Source organism: Tupaia chinensis, unplaced genomic scaffold, assembly GCF_000334495.1.
Source record: "Tupaia chinensis unplaced genomic scaffold, TupChi_1.0 Scaffold147773_1, whole genome shotgun sequence".
NCBI lineage: Eukaryota > Metazoa > Chordata > Mammalia > Scandentia > Tupaiidae > Tupaia > Tupaia belangeri.
The window spans coordinates 470,502-471,099 of NW_006207624.1; positions in this window are offsets into that span (position 1 = coordinate 470,502).

The window sequence follows — 598 nt, forward strand, 5'->3', positions numbered from 1 at the left end:
ATTCCTGTCTTGGACCAGTCATTAGCAGAAAAGCTTTCAGCTTTTCTCCATTCAGTGTAATGTTAGCTATAAGTTTTTCATAAATGGCTTTTATTATACTGAGTAATGATCCTTCTATGCTGATTTTGCTCAGAGTCTTAATCATGAAGGGATGATTTATTTTTGTCAAATGTTTTTTTCTGCATTAATTGATATAATAGTATGGTTTTTTATCATTCTTTCTGTTAATATGGTTTATTATATTCATGGTATTTTATATGTTGAACTACTCTTGCATCCCTGAAATAAATACTACCTGTTGTGATAAATAATCTTTTGGTTATGATTGTTAGTATCTTGTTGAGAATTTTGCATCTATATTCATCAAAAATGTTGGTCTGTAGTTTTCCTTTCTTGTCCTATCCTTATCAGTTTTGGGAATAAGGGTGATGGAGGCTTCATAAAATGAATTTTGAAAGGTTCCCTTCTCTTGGATCTTTTGAAATAATTTGAGAAGAATGGGAGTTACCTCATCTTTCAAAGTTTTGTAGAATTCAGAGGTGAAGTCATCAAGACCTGGGCTTTTTCTTTTTGGTATAATATATATATAATATATATA